The 20307-nt window shown below is 44.6% G+C and overlaps 1 protein-coding gene across 1 annotated transcript in view; it reads right to left on the reverse strand.

Annotated features, from left to right (window-relative positions):
• LOC126324229 (uncharacterized) overlaps positions 1-19419 on the reverse strand; it is an 88506-nt gene extending 69087 nt beyond the window's left edge. Inside the window, exon 1 of the mRNA XM_049994943.1 lies at positions 19369-19419. The gene's annotated coding sequence lies outside the window, so the exon portion shown is untranslated. The remainder of the gene's footprint in view (positions 1-19368) is intronic.
• Positions 19420-20307: the final 888 nt, after the last annotated feature.

Genomic DNA, 20307 nt, shown 5'->3' on the forward strand with positions numbered 1-20307 from the left:
GCATCTCGTGGTCGTGCGGTAGCGTTCTCGCTACCCGCGCCCGGGTTCCCGGGTTCGATTCCCGGCGGGGTCAGGGATTTTGTCTGCCTCGTGATGGCTGGGTGTTGTGTGTTACCCTTAGGTTAGTTAGGTTTAAATAGTTCTAAGTTCTAGGGGACTGATGACCATAGATGTTAAGTCCCATAGTGCTCAGAGCCATGTGAACCATTTTTTTTTTTTCAATTGTTGGCGGTATAGGTACCACCTCAAATACTTGGCGGGTCGGCCACGCCGAGTTGCTGCACTACACCGTACCAGAGAAGGTCCGACACGATACTCGGAGATATCCCATGATTTTTGTCACCTCCGCGTACTTAGTACGCTGGATATTGCTTCTGACTCACACCAGAGTGTGCCTTACCTAATGCTTAGACGCTGAGAATCCACAGGCCAAACCACAGCATTAGCAGTTGGCCGCCGTAGCGCAAGCAGCTTGGCTGCCAGCGTCTATAATAGGGGTCTCCAAACTACGGCCCGCGGGCCGAAACCAGTCCGCGTGACGGCCGGCAAACTGGCCCGCGTTAGCTGGCCGTACATCCCCCCCCCCCCCCCCCTCGGTATCCGTCCCGCCAAATATTTTAGGTGGTACCTACACTGCCAACAATTGAGTTTCGAGGCCTATCGCGACCAATACACCGCGACATTGGCTCTGCTACTCGCTACAAGACTACATAACTAAACCTAGTGTTGCGCCGCTTGAAATAAAAATGCGTTGACATACTCTACCTCTGTTACGTCTTGCAGTAATAGTGATGCTAACAAAGATTTTGAGATTTCGTTAACTTTGCAGTACGCTTTCGTGAAGAATGTGCAGTCACATACTTTTTTGCCGGTGAAATTCGCCAGAATAAAATACGCCAGAATTTCGGTCAGGTACGTCCACCAATCAAAATTATGTGATTAAATAAAAATCGTAGTTCGTTTCACTGCTAGCTATTCCCACAACTTTAGATTTTTGCGATTTCATCTTTCCTTTAACCTTACATTACGGTGATCATGGAGAGCTAAGGTGCTTTAATTCCACTAGGAAGATATTGGCCCTTATGACTTCGTGGAGCAGTCAATGTGGCCCGCCGACTAAAAAGTTTGGAGACCCCTGGTCTGTAACATATTCGTCAGCCAATGTACTCTAAGGTGCCACGACATGGGCACTTACACGTTAGCTTACCAACATTAGTATTAATAATAAAGGAACTGGCAAGGGCATCAGATCATGACTCTATTGAAGTATGATAAATATGAGGCACTCTCGAGCAGTATTCCCTGCATGTCTGCATGACTGAGCCACTAACTTAACGTGTTGGTGAAAAGAGTCGGAAGTGGAGAATTGTGGAATATAAAGTCTGCAGCTGGCCGTAGCTCACCAGGCAGCCGTTGGGGGCTGGCCGTAGCTCACCAGGCCGCCGTGGCCGGCAGGTACCGCTCACCGGAAACGCGGGACAATGCGGCGCTTTTGGGGATAACCCGGCATCCGGAGCCACCTGTACTGGGCAACACGTGGCGAAGACGGGAATTTCGTTTGCCTACGAGAGTTATAACCTACTCGATCATTGGGTAGATCTCAGAAATGCCGTTGGAGGGATTACGGCGATGATAGAGCGTTCGACATTTGCCGAAACTAAGTATTCTTCCGCCACGTTTTCGTACGAGTGAGAGACGGGAGAATTGTGGAAAGAGTGGACTTCGCCTTCAGCCATCGAGCGGTACGGACCTGGAGACGGCGTCTGGGCCATCGTCTTCGAAGGGAGAAGATATACGGTCTGTATCGCAGCACTGCACCAACGCGTGTTCCGTGCAGAGTTGTGCGGTTAAAGCTCTTTGTGCGCTCAGAATCGAGATTTTCACCCAACGCTTAACCACTTCCAAGAACTTGCCTAATATTCCTGATCTGGTAGTTATCCTTGCGAGGTGCCGAGTATTTATCAACGCAGCTGCCGGTAATAGGGGGCGCGTAATTGCAAATTGTTAACGTGCCATTCTCAGGAGTGTGTGGGTGGACAAAGAAATTCACTTTTTTTTGCAAATTTTGTCAGTTGTGGGGGATATCAAATTAAAATGCAAATATTACAATCGAATTATCGACTTCATTGTAGCTAGCATTTACCCTGTCCCAGTAAGCTTTACAAGTACTCTAGTCACTGCTCAGCTTGCCCAAACGGGAAGGAAAGAAGGTTTGCGGTCTTCTATGTGAGCGACGGACAAATATGCTTACAGTACGACACGTTGATGTGAGAACTAGCTCGCCACCGAAGACTTTAATTTTCCCTTTAAAGTCTGAAATTTTTTTCAGTAGTGGAGAAAGCAATGGCACACACGACAAGAGTCCATCCAATAGACAGTTTGGAGCCATCGACACAGCAGATCCACAACCGTTGCAGCTCCGACCATCCACCAATATCGTGGACGAAGTTGTTACGAATAATCTCATGCTGTGGCCACATTGCCTACTCAGTGCAAATTAACTGAGGCTTGTTGTCATCTTCTACCCACGTGTTCATTGTCGGAACAGCATGCCCTGTACGAGTCAAAACGTCAAGAGTATGACGGAGCCCGATCGTTCTACGCAGTACAAACTCAGTCGCTTGTCTTTGAACTTCACGCGGCATACTGATACTTGTCACGTTTCTGCCTCTTTCTCAAGCCATTCACTTACTAAAATTTCTGATTACGCAGGAGCGAGCGGCTTCAGCCTTAGGTGAACATCTCTAAAGTCTTAATTATGTATTCCTGGTACTCTCCTATGCGTCATCTGAACTTTGATTAATTTTTTCAGGATGTTGTTCTTTTCTCAACTATTAGCGTATTTTGCACAAGGTTGGTGCATAAGTTCGTAGTGTTTTTGTGTTGCTTCTTGGTATCCGGTTGCTAAGGGTTTATTTATCTATTGTCTTTCTTCATTTGTAGTTCAGTGTTACTATCTGGGTTTAAATATAGTCATCTTGTCATTTGGAGATAGTGAATGGAGCTATGGACGCTAGAAAGTGTAGTGCCAAGAGGACAAATCGGAACATTTCCGATGTATTCTTCTGTTTGAGTTCAACAGAGGGGTGACAGCAGAGAGGCAGTCAGAAACGTTAGCGCTGTGTGTGAGGATAATGCCACTGGGCAGAACGAAGCAAGAAAATTGTTTTCTCGTTTTAAGGGGGATCGTTTTGATATTATTGACTCCACGTTCAGGAAGACCTTCGGTGGTTGATGAAGATCGTCTAAAAACACAATGATACAGGTGAGTGCACTCGAGAACTGGCAAATGTGATGAAGTGTGATCATCACACCATCGTACGACATTTGCACGTAAGGGGGAAGGTTCAAAAATCGGGTGTAATGATACCGCATGCTACAGGCCAAAATCACAAAACTCAGCAGGTGACCATACGTGCATCTCTGCTTGCAAATCATCAGTTAGCTCGTGAACAACACCGACCATTCCTATCCCGTATTGTTAGTGGTGACGAGAAAAGGTGTCTTTATGCAAATATAAGGTAAAGAAAGGAATAGTTGAGCTCAAACAAAGTAGCAACTCCTCATACAAAGACCTGTGCTCATGCACAAAAGATAACCTTATGCATACGGAGAACAGCAACGGTGTGTAGTATGGCCTTCCCGACGTTTAACCCTCAGGAGGAGGTGACGTTCATTGTGGAAAACAGACGTCTTGCAGAAGCAGACTAAGAACAACGACCAGGGAGACTGCGTGACGTGACACTACTCCACGACAAGGCCCGCCCGCTTTCTGCTACACAAAAAACGCTAGACAGGAGTTGTTGGATTGGGAAGTCATGGCGCCCCCACCTTATTCATCTCATCTTGCACCCTCACACTTTCATCTTCTGCGTTTTATATCCAACAACTTTAAGGAATTTCCTTTCCGGATGAAAATGCGCTGCAAACATTGCTCGATGAGTTCTTCACCTCAATACACCGTGATTTCTACAGTCGCGGAACAGAAATGTTACCCCAGCGCCGGCAGACTGTAGTAAATAGTGAAGGAGAATATACACTACCGGCCATTAAAATTGCGACGGCAAGAAGAAATGCAGATGATAAATGGGTATTCGTTGTACAAATATGTTATACTGGAACTGACATGTAATTACATTTTCATGCAATTTGGGTGCACCGATCCTGAGAAACCAGTACCCAGAACAACCACCCCTGGCCGTAATAACGACTTTGATACGCCTGGGCATTGAGTCAAACAGAGCCTGGATGGCGTGTACAGGTACAGCTGCCGATGAAGCTTCAACACGATACCACAGTTCATCAAGAGTGGTGACTGGCGTACTGTGACGAGCCAGTTGCTTGGCCACCATTGACCATACGTTTTCAATTGGTGAGAGATCTGGAGAATGTGCTGGCCAGGGCAGCAGTTGAACATTTTCTGTATCCAGAAAGGCCCGTACAGGACCTGCAACATGCGGATGTCCATTCTCCTGCTGAAACGTAGGGTTTCGCAGCGATCGAATGAAAGGTAGAGCTACGGGTCGTAACACATCTTAAATGTAACGTCCACTGTTCAAAGTGCCCGTCAATGTGAACAAGAGCTGACCGAGAAGTGTAACCAGTGGCACCCCATACCATCACGCTCGGTGATAAGCCAATATGGTGATGACGAATACATGCTTCCAATGTGCGTTCACTGCGATGTCGCCAAACACGGATGCGACCATCATGATGCTGTAAACGGAACCTGGATTCATCCGAAAAAATAACGTTTCGCTATTCGTGCACGCAGGTTCGTCGTTGAGTACACCATCGCAGGCGCTCCTGTCTGTGATGCAGCGTCAAGAGTAACCGCTGCCATTGTCTCCGAGCTGATAGTCATTGCTGCTGCAAACGTCGTCGAACTGTTCGTGCAGGTGGTGTTGTCTTGCGAACGTCCCCATCTGTTGGGTCAGGGATCGAGTCGTGGCTGCACGATCCGTTACAGCCATGCGGATAAGATGCCTGTCATCTCGACTGCTAGTGATACGAGGTCGTTGGGATCCAGCACGGCGTTCCGTATTACCCTCCTGAACCCACCGATTCCATATTCTGCTAACAGTCATTGGATCTCGCCAACGCGAGCAGCAATGTCGCGATACGATAAACCGCAATCGCGATAGGCTACAATCCGACCTTTATCAAAGTCGGAAACGTGATGCTACGCAATTCTCCTCCTTACACGAGGCATCACATAACGTTTCACCAGGCAACGCTGTTTGTGTATGAGAAATCGGTTGGAAACTTTCCTCATGTCAGCACGTTGTAGGTGGTGCCACCGGTGCCAACCTTGTGTCAATGCTCTGAAAAGCTTATCATCTGCATATCACAGCATCTTCTCCCTGTCGGTTAAATTTCGCGTCTGTAGCACGTCATCTTCGTGGTGTAGCAGTATTTATGGCCAGTAGTGTATTATTGGTGACTATAGTCTCTGTTGTGTGTATCTGTTGTATTTATTAAATTTACAGAAAAACACTACGAAATTACACACCAAGCCAATAATATTGTGTAGCAACACTGCTTAATTAATGTTTCAACGTACTGCTTTATGTTTCCCACAGTTATATCACTCTTTGTGTTTTGTGAGCACGACCCGCTGTTACAGCTTTGTTTCTGCCAGCACTTCTCTCCCTCTTTCTCAATTTTCCGGAAAATATGCTGCATTGCTTGCAGGGCTAGTACTCCTGGAAGAAAGAATACTGCGGAGAAGTGGCTTAGCCACAGCTTAGGAGACTGTTTCCAGAATAAATCTTGGACTCTGCAGCCGAGTGTGTTCTGTTTTGAAACGGGACGTGATCCTTAATGTTTTAAACATTCAGGAATTTTCAGCATCATACTGTAGTATGTTATGTTGTGCGGGAATAATTACCTGCAAGCAATTCGTGTTATCATATTCTTCTGCATCTCGAGTGTCAGCGATACCACAAGACGTTGTACCCTGTTTACTGTCGACTTTATGATGATGTCAGAGTCAATCCTGCGATATTATGTGCCTGTTACGTAGCCGGTAGCTTCACGATAAGAAGATCGAGACACAGGTAGGAGTTATCATGTGTGCTTTGAAGTGGAGAACAACGGCCAAAATCCGAACTGGTATTAAAAACTGTATATGGAGACACACAGAAAAGAATTTTTTTTCTGTTTGATCGTAAGTAGAGAAGGAAATGGATGCACAATTCGACGAGCGCCCTAAGATCAAAAATGCATGTTACTTGTGATAATTCGCTTTCTAGCCTTAGAAGAAGAAAGATGAGTGTTTAAGATTCATTATGGTAAAGAAGTTATTAGAGACGAGGAAGCAAGTTTACCGTACTCTTTTAAAACAAACTATCCCAGATTTTGGCTTACGCGACGTAGGGCAACGACAGAAAACCTAAATCTGGATGTCCAGGCAGGGATCTGAAGCTTGCTCCTTTCGAATGAGAGTCTAGTTTTCTAATCATTGGATCATCTTGTTCGATTTAAAACTTATAAAAGATTCCAGTTATGTTCGTGCAGGACTCGTAGTGAGGATGTGAATAAAACCTACTCGTGCTTCAACTACACATCCTATCCGAATGGACAGATTGAAAGCGAGCCTAGTGCTCGTTTGCACGGAGTAATTCTCATTTAAGTTTATGTGTTGATTAGTAATTAAATCGATTTAGACTGGACTGAATCACTGAGATATTATCTCTGACTAGCATTTGATCAAATTTAGAATAAAATTTTGGTATTGACACCAAATGAAAGATCAAGAAGCCAAATAGTCAAACCAGGTGTATGTGAGGGAGCCAGACTATAAGTTGTAGGGGTTTCACGAGTAACGTTAACAATACAATTTAAAATTCATTTAATATTTACACACTAATAAAATCATTAGTAACTTCAATAACTTATAATAATGATCGCTAAAGGAATGCTTGAAATTGTTTTTATAACACGGTAACTATTTCAGTAACTCTGTTGGAGTATGGAAGGATTCGTCTCATCTACATGCACAATCACATTCATTCCAGAATTCATACACAAAAAGTAGAAAACGTAAGGATAAATGTACACACAAGATTAAAGCACGCTGGGCCAGAGAAAGGATCGACTGCGTGGTTAGAAGCTCGCTTAGAAATTCTCTATCTTGGAGGTACGACAATATATGGAAATACATAAAATGAAAGCAAATTGTTATACCATTCGAAATTCAAGTTGGGCAGCACGCTTGAGTGAATAATAACGTTGAGCTGAAATATCTCTACGTAGCGTGAATGCATGTGGTCTAGTTTAGCTAACCACCACTAAGAAACAGGAGGCTTACGAAATGAATTTAAAATTGTGACAATGATAAAGAATTCCAACACGACAGACACAAACACACACACACTTACAGTGAGACAAAAGCTGGACTAAGTACTCTCTCATCACCATGTAAGGATAGGACAAAGACTCGCTTAAATAATTAAAATATTAATAAGCATAGCCATTGTCCCCCAACTGAAATAAATACGCCGGTACGGTTTACCATGGCTATACTGCTTACCAGAGAGGCTACTAAAACTCTGAGATTTTCAAGTATGGGCAGCAAGATGGAATAGTATTCACATAATAAACATACTTTGAAATATTAAGTATTTTAAACTTTGTGATTTATAAAACTCACTAAAATCAAATTCCAATGCTAGGTAAAAAATACAGAATTCCCTGAGACATTATGAAATTTCTGAAATTTCCTGATATTTCCCTGATTTTCCAGGTAAAATGTAATTATCTGAGAATTTCAGGTTTTCCAGAAAAATAGCCACCCTGTGCTAAGAAACTTATTAGCATCTCAACTTGGACCAAATTCCTACACGTTCCAAATACTTAAACTTAAGTAACAAAGAGAAGAGATGAAAGTCCGATACAGCCATCAACAGCCCGACCAGAGACGCTACGACGGAACAGATATGAAATCAGATGGAGAACTTGACGGCGTGAAAAAGATGAACGAGGCCGAAGAAAAGAAGACGAAGAGATCACAGATCGGGTAGAATACCATCAAGAAAGAAAAGTATAGAGAATTACAAATAGCGAACAGAGCAGATAATGGAAAGTGCAGTTATGGACAGTAATTGCACGTGACTATTTTACGAAAATAACTCATCTCTGCATATTGCTGTTAATTTACATGCTAGAGAAAGACAAGTCTATTCGTTAAATGTGGTCCAGGAAAAAGTTCTAAGCGAATAGTATTCAGTAGATATTTCTTGTCTTTAAAAGCAGATACTGGTGTAAGCCAGACTAGTTTTTTAAAAAAATTGATGATTAGTGCACTAAATGAACTGTACAAGGAAGTATAGTAATGGTAATATCATTAATTATATGAAGTACGACACAACCCGCCGGGACAGCCGCGCTCTGGCACGCCGCTTACGGAATTCGGAGAGGCGCGCCGGCTCCGTATCTAACCCGCCGGTGGATTAACGGCGAGGGCCACTGGGCCGAAAAGCCTGCACGTAGTTTGTCGGCGGTTTCCCACATACGACTAGGTGAATACCGGGTTGGTAGCCACCTCCCGCTTCAGACAGACGATTAGCGAACATTTCTATAGCGTTGGCACACTTCCACAAGAGATAGCTTTAGACGCCGACAGATATGATACATAAATTATGTCCCCAGAGAGAGGGGGGGGGGGGATAAAGGTGTGGCTACAGGAAGGCCTTCTGGCCACCCTCTACCACTGACATTACCAGATCCTTGAAGATTCCGGGGAAGGTGAGGAAACAGAAGAAAATACAGGGTGAGAATTATTGAACTATATTTTTAAAAAAAGGTAAATTAGTTATAAACTACGGCGTGCAAACACTTTATTGAACATGTAAACATCACTCCAGACATTCTGATTTAGTTTATGACATGTTCTATATGCCTGCCGTCATTGGCCGTGATGCATAGATAAATAGCGAAATTCTGCATGGCGTGTTGAAGTGTCGGAAAATCCATGCTCTCGATGGCCTCCTAAATGCTGTTTTCAGCTCAGCAATGGTTTTGGGGTTATTGCTGTGCACCTGGTCTTTAATATGGCCCCACAAGAAGGAGTCGCATGTGCTCAGATCCGGATAATATAACGGACAATAAAGACCCATGCCAGTGGTCTCTGGGTACCGCAGAGCCCAGGGCCAGAATGCAGTCCCCAAAGTGTTCTTCCAGGACATTTAACACTCTCCTACTTCTATGGGGGTCGAGCTCCGTCTTGACGAAATCATGATCACTTGTGATTATGGGGATGAAATAATCTTCCAAAACCTTCACGTGCCGTTCAGTAGTCACCGTGCCGTCAAGGAATATCGCACCGATTATTCCGAGACTGGACATTGCACACCATACAGCCACCCGTTGAGGTTGAAGAGACTTCTCGATCGCGAAATGTGGATTCTCAGTCCCCTTAATGAGCCAATTTTGCTTATTGACGAACCCATCAAAATGAAAGTAGGCTTCGTCGGTAAACCAAACAATGCAAGCACATACTAATTCCCATCAGGCGCCGCCGCCAACTGTGCAGTTTGAACGTCGTAACGCAAACCGTTCAGAAGTTTTGAAGCTTTTATTTCATATAGTTCAATAATTGTCCCACTATATAAGGTACAAAAAGTTAGGCTGAAGAACGATACAGGCTCTAATGTGCTGTTGACTATGGCACCGAAAACCGGTGCGTTATGGTACGCACAGCCATAGACACTCGCGGCAGCTGATGTCGGACTTAGCGCACATCTACCACGGCCAATCATAAAACGAGTATTTGTTTACGTTTTTACGGCAACATCTCAGTACTGCCTCACTGCCCCCGTTCTAGCAACCTATGGTTTTCAGCTTAATGTACGAAAGGTTTGTGTGCATGTATTCCACAGATTCTGTAGTTGAATTTCTTGAGATTTATCGTAAAAATTGCTTCTGGCAGCGTACTGAAGAAAAGGTGCTAAGCTATATAGTCAACAGTATGTTTACTTTGAAAGGGAAGGGTACAATGACAGTACTTTGATACCAGTCAGTAAAGTAATCAAAAGAGTGGTACAATCGTTGAATATATCTACAGTAACAATTAAGAGAATGACGGATGAGAAGGACACTGTTAATCCAGTTGGAAACTGTTGTTGTGGCGGTCGGGAAGACGAAAAAGAGATATTGCCCAGTTACAAATTGACAGTTTCCATGAAAAATGCAATTAGGAAGCCCATACACTAACAAAAACGGCTGCACCACGAAGGAATTATCCGGTAGATGTGATGTACACAAATGTACAAAGAAAATATTTCAATTCAAGAGAAAGAGCTTCACAAACTGAGCAAGTCAACGCGTTTGCCCACCTTTGTTCCTTATGCAAGCAGTTACTCGGCTAGGCGTTGACTGACAGAGTTGCTGGATGCCCATCTGAGGGATATCGCGGTGGCCGAGCAGTTCTAGGCGCTTCAGTCCGGAACCTCGCGACCGCTACCGTCGCAGGTCCGAATTCTACCTTTGGCATGGATGTGTGTGATGTCCTTAGGTTAGTTAGTTTTAAGTAGTTCTAAGTTCTAGGGGACTGATGGCCTCAGATGTAGTGCTCAGAGCCATTTGAACCGTTTGAGGGATATCCTTCAAAATTCTGTCCAACCGGCACGTTAGCTCGTCAAAATCTCGAGCTGGTCGGAGGGCCCTGCCCATAATGCTCCAAACGCCCTCAGTCTGGGAGAGATCCGTCGACCAAGGTGGGGTTTGGCAAGCGTGGACATTCTCTTGCTGAAAAGTAAGCCCAGGATCTCATTGACTCGAGTCTCTTTGGCAGTGATGAGTCCCGCTTCGAACTGTGCCCCGATCACCAGTTAAGACGCCACCGACAGCAATGGTATACCAACCTGGTTGTCGCCCGCCTTACGGGCCGAGAGCCGGTAGTGATGGTCTGGAGTGCCATTTCTTTTGATAACAACTCTTTGGTTGTCATCCGCGGCATCCTTACAGCACAGGGGTACTTCGACGATGTTCTACGTCCAACAAAATTTGCCCATATGCACAGGGCGACAGTTTCTACTGATCGTCTTCGTGCTTGACGAACTCTGCCTTGGCCAGCCAGATCTTCCGATCTCTCCCCGATGGTAAACGTTTGGAGCATTACGGGAAGGGCTCTTCAGCCAGCTGGGCATTTTGACACGCAACTCGCCAACACCTACATCTACATCTACATCTACAGCCATACTCCGCCAGCCACCTGACGGTGTGTGGCGGAGGGTACCTTGTGTATCTCTATCGGTTCTCCCTTCTATTCCAGTCTCGTATTGTTTGTGGAAAGAAGGATTGTCGGTATGCCTCTGTGTGGGCTCTAATCTCTCCGATTTTATCCTCATGGTCTCTTCGCGAGATATACGTAGGAGGGAGCAATATACTGCTTGAGTCCTCGGTGAAGGTATGTTCTCGAAACTTCAACAAAAGCCCGTACCGAGCTACTGAGCGTCTCTCCTGCAGAGTCCTCCATTGGAGTTTATCTGTTATCTCCTTAACGCTTTCGCGATTACTAAATGATCCTGTAACGAAGCGCTCTGCTTCAAGCAGTGGGCGAACAAGCGTACTGTAATCTACTTCCTTTGTTTTCGGATTGCATTTCCTTAGGATTCTTCCAATCAATCTGTCTGGCATCTGCCTTACCGACGATCAACTTTATATAATCATTCCATTTTAAATCACTCCTAATGCGTACTCCCAGATAACTTATGGAATTAACTGCTTCCAGTTGCTGACCTGCTATGTTGTAGCTAAATGATAAGGGATCAACTGGACTGAATTTGACACGATATCCAGAGTTCGGAAGTGGATTTCAGAATGAATGTCCGGTGATTTGAAACTTCCTGAAAGAATACAACTGCATACCAGATCGAGACTCATACGTTGAAAATTTTCCTTTTCGCGGGTAAGTGCTCTATCGACTGACCTATCCGGACACGGCTAACGACCTGCCGTCGCAACTTTACTTCCCCAGCACCTCTCACCTGCTTTCCGAACTTCACAGTGCTCCTGAATATTTAGCAGGATATTTTCATGAAATTTTGTATCATTATCAGGATTGCGTTCAGTAAATCAAATTATAGCTAGATTATTTTTAGCTATATCTTACACCTCATTTATTGATAGTAAAAATTATAGTAATTGATTCAGCACTCTTGGAAGTCAGTAGAACATTTTCCCGCTAAAGGTAATGGTTTCTCATCCAGTCCCGTGAGGCATACACGTCAAATTTACCAGAAACTTGGCTGTTTCACTGTCAGAAATGATTACATTGCGTACTGATACGACTGCTTAGGAGCCCTTTACTGTAACATGTGTGGCCTGAATTTGAATTTGTTATCATAAACTTCTGCGAACATGAACTGTCACATCACTTCTCAATAAAACGTCCTCGACGTTGAGGCTGTTTTTTCTGGCAGAGTATGCATTGAACAGATTATGTAGAAAGAAAAACAATTAGAATTAGTGAAAATATAAATCGCTGGAAAACACAAGGTGTAACATGTTCATCGGCATAGAACCACGACCGTATGTGAGACGCTACAAGACAAATGCAGTGCATCGCACAGAACCTTCCTCTCAGAATTACGGTCTTATATATCAAGAAGCTTCCTCCTACTTGTATTTCTCATAATTATCAAGGGGGTGAAAACAGCTACAGCGTGGTGTGAGTATGCAGAAGGATGCCAGCCGTCCTCTTTGCACCGCGCAACGTTTGTGAACGGAACAGGAAGTAAGGACAACTACTCCAGTGCACTTAGTGCCTTCCGCCACACACCGCACGGAGGCCTTAGCCGTACAAACACAGGTATCCCCATGAAAACGGAGATTTATATGCAAGCAAATCCACTTTCAATTATTCAAAAACAGTCTCAATCGCATTTGTGGTGTCACTCCTGTCTACATAACGGCAGGAAGCTATCAAAGTGACACCACCAACAGTCGACCAATGGTATAAACGCCCAGAAGATGACCCCTACGTCGGGTTGAAACCGCTTGGCGGTATAATATAAATACGATTAAGACTGTTTTTGAATAATTGATTAATCATACTAATCACTGCTTCATCTCCACAACCATGTTGTCCAAAAATCCATTTTCGTCGTCTGTGTCTCTGAAGCAGGCTCCTGTTCGACTCAGAGGTGTTTCGCAGCGGTGTGACAGAAACTCCTATCACCGATATTTGACCATCAAGGATAGGACAGGTGACGGTGTGCATTTTGTCATTGCAAGACGGATTATTTTACGCTGACCAGCGAAGGTTAGGTTAGGTTAGATTCACTGCCTACTGCGACGTTGAATGCCATCTGGTGGCGTTACGGGCACGTGATTCGGTAACAATAGTATGTAAGCGGAGCAGACATGGATCTTGGCTGCAAATGGGAAAATACATTGAGATAAGCGACTTTGACGAAGGGCAGATTTCTATTACGTAGAGCCTGTGAACGAGCATATCGAAAACGGCAAAGCTGGTTGGATGTTCACGTGCTACTGAAATACGTAGAGCAGTGAAACTACCACCAGACGCTAAATGGTTGGACGTCCACGACTCTTCACTGAACGTGGGGTTCAGAGTCTTGTCTTCTCTCTAATGTAGGATAAACAGCCATCCGTGGCATCTCTCCCGAGAGAGAACTTCGGCTCTTCGGGTGAATCACATTTTTGCTACACTAGGTCGCTGGTCGTCTCCACAAACGCCGTCATCGAGGTGAACGGCGCCTCGAAGTATGTATCGCGCCACGGACGCAGGCTGGTGGGAGAATTATTATGCTATGGGAGATATTCTTCTGCTCTTACGTGGGACCTATAGCAGTACTCGAAGACACGCTGACAGCTGCAAACCATCTGCATCCCTTCATGCTTGATGTATTCCCCGATTGCGACCTCATCTTTCAGCAGTACAATTGTCCGTGTCGCGGAACCAGAACAGCGCTACAGTGGTTTGAGGAGCTGTATAGTGAGCTCATGTTAATGTTTCGGTAACCAAATTCGCCTGGTGTAAACGCTATGGAACCGATCTGAGTCGTCATTGGGCGCGATCACCTCGTACGCAAATCAGCGGTTCGTTATTTACGTGAATTACATGACCCGTGTGTAGAGACCTAATGCCACACATCCCGACAAACCTACCAACAAACCGTCGGATCCCTAATACGCAGAATCTGTTATGTATTTCGTTCCAAAGACGGACAAACAAGCTATTAAGCAGGTGATCATAATGTTTTGGCTTGCCAGTGTGTATCGAACGTGGCCACAGTGACATGTGAAATGAAGGTAAGTATTTCTGGGATCTGTTTCTCGGATAGCTACAGCAATCTCAGAACATTCTCCTAATAATTTGCATCGCAGATTACTGAGACTGAACTCTTCGATTCAATCCCCTTTGTCTGTTTAATTTTTTATGGTGCAAAGACTGAAACTGGATCCATGATACCGATTGACAAATGGTCCAAATGGCTCTGAGCACTATGGGACTTAACTTCTAAGGTCATCAGTCCCCTAGAGCTTAGAACTAATTAAACCTAACTAACCTAAGGACATCACACACATCCATGCCCGAGGCACGATTCGAACCTGCGACCGTAGCGGTCGCGGGGGTTGCAGACTGTAGCGCCTAGAACCGCTCGGCCACCACGGCCGGCACCGATTGACACATCGTTCGGATAAACCCACATAATAGTGATATACAAATTGCCAAAGTGGCATCTACATCTACATCTACACTCCACAAGCCAACTTGCATTGTATGTGAAGCGTATGTCGAGAGACTAATCTACAAGAGTTTTACGTATTAAAATTGGAAGACTGAGTATTATTCCAAAGTACTACAACATGTTACACCACCGAGTTCCATCATCCGCTTTTCATTTCCTGTTCATCCGTAGAGTAAAAATTGTTAAACTGCTCAAGGTCCACACGACAGATGCATACGCTATCGAATAAAAGGTATCCGGATATCTATTAGTGGACATCAGTGTGGGGTGTTTCCAGAGTTCGCGTTTAAGGGTGGGGACGCTTTCAGTGAGAGGCCTGAATGTCTGCGGAGGAATAGCACCGAATTTGTTTCTTAAAAACCGAAATCAGAGAAGCTATTGACATTGGACGCTTGAGCTAAATCGAAGTTCCAACTCATCCCAAAGGTGTTCCATAGTAGTCATGCTGATACGAACACACATCGACTCCTTAGTCTTCCTCAGTTGTACGCAGTACACGAGTGTTGTAAAACGTGTTCGTATCCTTCCTCATTTAGTGTTTTCTTAAGCGCTATTGGGGGACCACACCCTAACCGTGAAAAACACCTCCCATACCGTAACATCACTTCTCTGTTAGCACTACACATTATGACAGATATGATTGTTCTGGCATCCGCATGCCCCAAACCCACTGTTTTGCCATACCGTACAGGGTGAGTCATCACACCAAATAACTCGTTTCCAGTCATCCACTATCCAGTGACGTTCCTTTATAGACCTCATAAAGTTTCGCTTACCATCGAATACACAGATGTGTGGCTCATATGGAGCTAATCGACCACTGTACCACATTCGTTTTAGTCGTGGCGCACGATCATTGTGCTATCTGTTTCCGACCACACGAGTGATTGTTCACGCTGATTTTACGCTGCATGTTTACAGTCACCATTCGCAATGCTCGTCGGTCCCTGATTCGTCAGTACATGGAGTCTTCCTTACCTTTGTTTACTTGTGCTTGTTCCTTCGCATTCCCAATACAAAATCACATCGCAAACAGCCGAAATGAACAGCCCTGTAAGGGTTGAAACGTCTCTGATAGATCTGTTACTCAAGTGACGTCTAATGACTAGCCGATGTTCGCAGTCACTGAGCTACCCTGATCAAGTCATTTTGCGTTGCTGCTTCTCTACTGGCAACACCTACTGCGGGATCCTCCCCTAGTGACAACTAGGGTCGATTAAGCATTATTTCCGGATACTTTTGATTAGGTGGTGTATATTCGACCCTTCTTCAAAGGTCAGATACAGGTAACAACAAATTCCCTCTACTACTGTCGCGGAGCGCAAATACTCCTCTAGAACGATTTTCGCCTCTTGCTGTTCCACTCTCGGGCAGCACGCTGAAAGGGCGATTGTATAAATAAGAATCTCATTAGCTTTTCCGTTGCGTTCATTACGCGAGTTTCACACAATCGGTGCTTGCAGAATCCGAGTTTTTCGATCTCCAAAAAAACGTCTTCGTACCTAAGTGCAAATAACGGTATATTGCATAACTCTACAGGATATTCTCAGCAGACAGTAGATATCGGCGGCCCGTTGATGCCGCGTTTCTTTACCCAACGGAAGGTGTTCGATACATTCCCTCACTGTCTTCTAATGAACAAGATACGAATGTACGGGATATCATACCAGTTTGGTGATTCGATTGACACTTTCCTAGTAAATAGAACACGAAGAGAAATTCAGGTGTAAAGGTAGCTTCAGATATGTGGTAGAAGCACTTACCCTGAGTACCTGGTTATCGGCGGTTTTTTTTTTTTTTTTTTTTTTTTTTTTTGCAACGGGGATTAGTTTTTGAGAAAATCGATTTTGAAATTAATTGCGCTATGTGTATACCTGTAACATTAGATATGTTCCGAGCAAGTGAGTGTAGCGCAGCGGTAAAGGTTCACGGCTACCGCGCTGGAGGTACCGTGTTCGAATCCTGCTCGTGTACTTATTTTTTCAAAATAAAGAGAATTTTTCAATTTCATTTCAAAGAATATCAACAAACAGTGTAATGTGTCCGAAATTATAAAGATACATTCATTTATTATTTTTTTTCAAATATTCATTCCATTTGGTTCGCATCATATACTCCCAATTCATCTGTCAATTCATCATCAATAATGATCCGTCTTTCGACCAAGAGATCTATTGCGATGCATATCTCATCGCCAATTGCAACGGAATTGACAGAGATCACGCTAGGTGGTGTATTAGTTATGAGATTCAAATCGCGGAGTAGATTTTCGGCGTATTTAATGGCATTTGTGATTTCGCCGTTTGATTCTTCATTCAACTTTTCTACTTGTGGATCTTCTCTTGGCTGCACTACTGCAGAAACACTTGGTTCTTCCACCTCACAGAATTTTTCTAACACACGGCACGACAGACTCTTTGCGAGCAACTGACGCTGTAGCTAGATGGGAAGTACAGGAATGCAACTCGCATCCTCATTGGCTAGGAGCTGGGGTTCCCGTTACGGCTAACGGTATTCAGGCGAGAGGGGACGATAATGGGTGGAGGTCGATTTGAGGTAATACAAGAAGTGACGGCTGTACGAACATTTGGAACTCCAAATGCAAAACCACAAACGGAATGAATATTTGAAAAATTAATAACTTACTACATCTTTATAATTTCACACTTTGAAGTGCATCAAAATCCGTTATTTACAGTATGGATGGTCCCCCTTGTTAGCGGATAACGTTGGAAGCGCATAGAGGTAATTCACAGAGGATACTGTTGTGTGTACAGATGTCGCAACCGTGAAAGACTCCAGCGAAATGCAAGAAGACCTACTGGTGACCGACAGTTGGTGCAGGGACTGGCAGTTGACTCTCAAGTTTAACAACTGTAGCATACTGGCGTATGAATAGAAGCAAAGACCCATAATAATTTGATTGCACGATTTCTGTACAATGACAGTAAACACTCACATCCATTAAACGTGTAGGAGTATGCACACGAAACGGTTTAAAATGGAACGACCGCATAAAGCCACTCGTTAGAAAAGCTAATGTCGAGCTGAGATTCATTGCAAGAACATACGGGAAACATAATCCATCCACGAAGGTAGTAGCTTACAAAAGAACTCGTTTCACTGATATCTGGGTAGACTGTTACTCATCTGTCCGGCCCTTACCAGATGGAATTTATCGAGAAAGAGGAGAAGATCAAACGATGAGTAACGCATTTCGTCACAGGTTTGTTTAGTAAGTGCAAAACGTCGCGAAGATGCTCAGTCTAATTCCGTGGCCGACGGTAAAGAGAGGCGCTGTGCACGACGATGTTGTGCGCTGTTAAAATTCTGAGAACGTTTATTCGTAGAATCCATTGCTTCCTCCTACAAAATGGAATGATCATATAAAGTTGATGGTCGGTAAAGAAGATGCCAGACTGAGATTCATTGGAAGAATCCTAAGGAAATGCAAACGGGAAACAAAGGAAGTAGGTTACAGTACGCTTGTTCGCCCGCTGCTTCATACTGTTCAACGGTCTGAGATCCGTACCAGATAGGGTTGATAGAAAATTAGGTGGACTGATAAGGTAAGGAATGAGGAGGCTCTACGCAGAATCGGAGAGGAAAGGAATATGTGGAAAACACTGATAAGGAGAAGGGACAGGATGATAGAACATCTGCTAAGACATGAGGGAATGACTTCCATGGTACTAGAGGGAGCTGTAGAGGGCAAAAACTGTAGAGGAAGACAGAGATTGGAATACGTCAAGCAAATAATTGAGGACATAGGTTGCAAGTGCTACTCTGAGATGAAGAGGTTAGCACAGAAAAGGAATTTGTGGCGGGCTGACGAAAAAAAAAAAAAGAAGCTCTTGCAGGAGAGATGCTCAGTAGCTCGGTACGAGCTTTTGTTGAAGTTTCGAGACCATACCTTCACCGAAGAGTCAAGCAGTATATTGCTCCCTCCTACGTGTATCTCGCGAAGAGACCATGAGGATAAAATCAGAGAGATTAGAGACCACACAGATGCATACCGACAATCCTTCTTTCTACGAACAATACGAGACTCGAATAAAAGGGAGAACCGATAGAGGTACTCAAGGTACCCTCCGCCACACACCGTCAGGTGGCTTGCGGAGTATGGACGTAAATAGATGGTTCAAATGGCTCTGAGCACTATGAGACTTGACTTCTGAGGTCATCAGTCCCCTAGAATTTAAAAATAATTAAACCTAACTAACCTAATGACATCACACATATCCATGGCCGAGGCAGAATTCGAACCTGAGACCGTAGCGGTCGCGCGGTCCCAGACTGTAGCGGCTACAGCCGCTCCGCCACTCCGGCCGGCCGCTTCCTCCTACATAAGCTCGCGAAAGAACCACGAACGTAGCAGTAGAGAGCCGACGCGGAAGCCAACCAAGGGTCGCTCTTCTCGCGCACAATTTGCGTCAGCAGTAGGAGAGGGCGAAGTGATAGACAAAATACCCTCCGGCTCACACTGTAAGGTGACTTGTGGAGGACAGGCACAGATGTAGGCGGAGACGTTAGTGATATAGGCCTGTACCTCTCCACATCTGTTCTGTGACAACCTTGTCGGATGCGACGACCCACAACGGCACATTCCGCGACACGTGACAGAAGTAGGTTAGCGACAGCCACGTACCTCACAGGCCGGTGAGCAGCGGAGACGGCCGGCTGGCGGGGCCTCTGGTGGGCGACTGGCGCCGAGAGCTGCGTCGCTTGCAGATAAGCGAGGCGATAACACAGCCCGGGGGCGCACCTGTCGCACCGCACCGCGCAGTACAGTGCTAACTCAGCGGGACCTTCACCGGACCGGCAGCCGACGCAGCAAAGCATATGCAGAGCATTCGTCCGAAAATTTCACAAGTTCCGAGTGATTCTAAAAGAAAGAACAGGTTGCGAGGTGCCGGGCCTAGCAGTGTATTTAACACTAAATTCTTCTAGAATTTTCATATGTAAATTATGCTCTGTGCTCCCCCTTTTCTAACTCCGACTCTTGCTGTTGCACATGGATTAACAAGAAACGCGAACTGACTGTAATCGACCCTGCAAGTGGAGTAGAAAAGAATTTGGCACCTGCAATAATTTAATTTGATAAAGGAAAGTTTCATTAACGTAGTGAGAAATGAAAGGGTTGCTCTAGAGATTAACAGAATATAAGTTCTGTCCAAAATAACAATTTGATTTATTATGACTAAACTCAAAATAATAAACATAACATGTGAAACATTTACAATACATCAAATTGTATCAAATTGGATACTCAAATAAATGCTGTGAAGATTAAGTTGTCCATAAACTAGATTGAGACATTTATGACGAAGTGGTATGTGGAGCCAATTCCTTGCAACGCAAATCTTAAGAGAAAAACCCAACCAATCCAACATTAATTGCTGCTACAGTAGTGAGAACTCAGACAATGAACACCCAAGACAGAACAGGCGAGCTCTGCTGAGCTCTGATTATCACTTTGCAAAATTCCCTAATCTGCCGGTGCTGCGGATATACATTACCAAGCTGTCTTCTTAACTGCAAGAACACGATCTGGCGTACCGGAGGCGATGGCTGGTTTCTTCGACGT

This window comes from Schistocerca gregaria, chromosome 2 (genome assembly GCF_023897955.1).
Source record: "Schistocerca gregaria isolate iqSchGreg1 chromosome 2, iqSchGreg1.2, whole genome shotgun sequence".
Taxonomy (NCBI): Eukaryota; Metazoa; Arthropoda; class Insecta; order Orthoptera; family Acrididae; genus Schistocerca; species Schistocerca gregaria.